The sequence below is a fragment of the Neomonachus schauinslandi genome, chromosome 1 (genome assembly GCF_002201575.2).
Source record: "Neomonachus schauinslandi chromosome 1, ASM220157v2, whole genome shotgun sequence".
In the NCBI taxonomy this organism is placed as follows: Eukaryota; Metazoa; Chordata; class Mammalia; order Carnivora; family Phocidae; genus Neomonachus; species Neomonachus schauinslandi.
Window position 1 is genome coordinate 188525846 of NC_058403.1, and position 3323 is coordinate 188529168.

Here is a 3323-nt window from a genome sequence, read left to right on the forward strand (position 1 = left end):
AGCGGCAGGGTGAATGGGGCCTGCCAACAGGGAGGAGGGATGGGAGGGATGTCATCAGGCCAGCAAAGCCCTCATAGACAGGCGGCCTCCCTGCCTGACACCCCTTTCAAGACAGGTAGATGGCAGCACCCTCATTTTACACGGGAGGAAACCAGGGCCCAGAGAGGTGTGCCCCAAAACACACAAGTACCAAGTGACAAACGCAGGTCTGTCTGATAGACCCAAAGTGCATCCTCTTTCCTGATGTCACACGCTTTTCCTCCCTGGTCCTCTCAAGACCAAGGCCACAAGCACTGCCCCATGCTCAGCCTGGTATTTGCATCTTCTGGCAGGACGTTGGAGTAGCTGAGAAAGGGGCTCCAGCAGCCTCAGATTCACAGACGTCCAGCTTAGAGTCATCAGGGAAAAAATAGCTTCTCTCTCCCCAGTTTCCAAGATCCGTCCCAGGAAAAACTCTGATTGGCCTTCCTTGGGTCACATGCCCCCTTATGACCCAACCCCAGAGAAATCACAGTGCACTGACTGACCAGCTGCTCTTGACAGGATGGGGGCCTGTGATGGGTTTCCCCTCATCCAGGACCACAGGTAGGTGTTTAACCTTGATTTGTGGGGGGGGGGGGTGTCAGGAAAGGCTTCCCAGAGGAAGTGACTTCTCCACTGAGACCTGAAGTCTAAGTAGGAGTGTTCCAGGCAAAGAGACAGACAGGGACTAGCAGTACAAAGGCTCAGGGATGCTTCAGAGCATGTCTTGCTCATAGCCATACCCCCTGCCTAATGCACAGCCTGCCTTCCCGTGACTGCTCAGAGACTGCTTCAGAAATGAAATCCACAAGTGGCTGTGTGGCCTTAGACAAGTCACTTGCCCTCTCTGAACTTCGGCTTCCTTCTCTACACAGTGGTTTCATTGTCCTAATGTTTCAGGACTATGCAAGAATCCAGTTCATTCAGGCCCCAAATATTCATGGAGCACTTCCTCTGTGTTCAGCGTTGTACGGGGCCTGCAGAAGACCAGGCCTGCCCTAGAAAAGGAAAGCCTGCTCGTGGCTTATGCACGCGGCCAGACCTGCCGCCAGAAAACCAGTGGGGTCCAAGGGGAGGGGCAGGACAAAGGGAGAGGCTCAGGGCAATGAGGGTGGACCATGGGTTCTGCCTTCCCCCTCCCCACCCCTCCACCTCCATCCCCTCCTTCCCACCCTCCACCCTCCCACCCCACCAGCCCTGTGACCACATACCACCCTGGGGCCACCATATGTGTGCAAGGGCAGTCAGACCTTTCTCCCCCTGCCTTTGCCCCACAGCTCTGTAACCTGAATAACAGGTTGCAACAGACATTCTTGCAGGAACAAGAAGAAACTTTTCGGTTTGAGTGGCTACGGAGGCAATTCTTGCCCCACCCTGCGTACCAGTCCCAAGCGCCTTTCTCCCTCCCTCCCCACCCCCAGCAGACAGGGTCCTGGAAGCCAGGACGCTGGAGCTGAAGCCTCCAGAGCACCTACGGGCTGGCAGGGTGAGCCGGGTGGGGACTCAGGAGACTGGAGAGCCCTGCAGGTGCTGAGGGGACAGTTGGGGACTCAGCCAGGAGGGACACTGAGCTGGAAGAGCCCTCACCACCCCTGCCCCCCCCCCCCCCCCCCCCCACCCCCGCCCTGAAGCCAGAGTCCCTGCTTGACATGGGCAGGACAGCGCGAAGCTAGCCCCTTACCCAGGTATGTATCCCAGCCTCTATCTCTGTCCTCTCTCTCTCGTCTCTCTCTGAATGGCACTGTCTTATTCTCCCTCTGAATCTGGGTGAATGCATGTCCTGAGTATTTGCTCTTTACCTCTGCCCCTTTATCTGTTTTCCTCCTCTGTCCCTGCCTTGTTCTTTCTCTGTGTGTTCCTCTGTATCTCTGCCATCCCCGCTTCCCCTTGTCCTTTGTCTCTCCAAGTTCTGTCTCTGGCATGCTCTCTGTCAATATCAACGTCTGTCTAGTCATCTGTGCACCCTCATCCACCTGACCCTGTTCCCATCCTTCCATCCTGTCTGGCCCCCAGCTCCACGGGACATCCTTCCAACGTCATCCATGGGCCTGGGCTCCCAGACTCTAGGTCAGATCCCATGAACATTCAAAAGCATACTCTTGTATCTGAACAAAAGTGGGGGGGTGATAATTTGAATTTCAGGAAGTTAAAGTTCTATAAAATCTCTGTGGGTGGGGTCAGGCACCAGCTCACCTTTCTTTCCTGGAAGGACCTAGACAGCAGGCCAGAGTGGGTGGGAACATTTTCATACTTATCAAAAGGAAATGTAGATTTGCTCTTGCTTTTGTTTAAATATCAAGGACTGACTCAGCCCAACTGTTTCAATGGCAGGCATTAAGCCTCTGGTCTCTTATCTGGGTCCTTGGTGGTTGGGCTTTGGAGGCCATGTCTGTTGAAATGGATTCTCAGGATAAAGAAGATTCTCGAGTGGGGCGTGGAAGAGTAGTGGGAGCAAGTCCTTGCAGTCAGAGCTGCTCCAGCTGGCTAGAGACTTGCAACAGTTACCACCAGCCTTACCCTCCCCTCCCCTAGGTTTCTAGAGACCTACTGGGGGTCTTCACAGCTGCTGAATCACTGGTAACTGCCCAGCACCTCGGGGGTGGCACAGGTGAAAGGTGGGACCTAGGGCTCGAGAAGGGATGAAACTCCAGTTTCAACTCTCCTCTGGGACAAAGGCCCTGGCAGTGGGACCCTGTGGGGATTGGGCAGTAGAGACCTGCATCCAAATCCTGGCTGTGACCCTTACAAGCTGAATAACCCTGGGCTTAACCATGGTGAGTCCTGGCTTACCTACCCCTAAAATGGGGGAGCGTGAGGATTAAAGGAGGTATGCATATATAGCACCCCACGCAAACTCACCTGTGATGTGAGCGTTCTCATTACTCTTCATGTTGGCACTTCAGCAGAAATCACTTGAGCTTTTGTTTCCTGATGTTTTACTGGAGCTAGCCAGCTCAATGTCTCTCAGCTGGCTGGAGGGACGGAGGGATGGACGGATGGAAGAGTGGAAGGGTAGAAGGATGGGTGGATGAATGAATAAATCAATCCTCCAAGAGACAGTGGCTGGCAGACTACACCTTCCTCTACCTGCCAATCTCTGCACCCAAGAAAGACATGTTGAATTGAATATAAGATTCTAGGGGCAAAAGTGAAGGAGAGGTGGAGGCAGAGAGTGAACAGATGGCAGATGGTGAGGAACCAAACTGAAAGGTCTGTGATCTCCTCAGTCAAGGTACCTGTCCCTAATCGTGCATCTTATTCATTTTCAGACCCCAGGTGCCAGTTTCCAATTTGATTTCCTT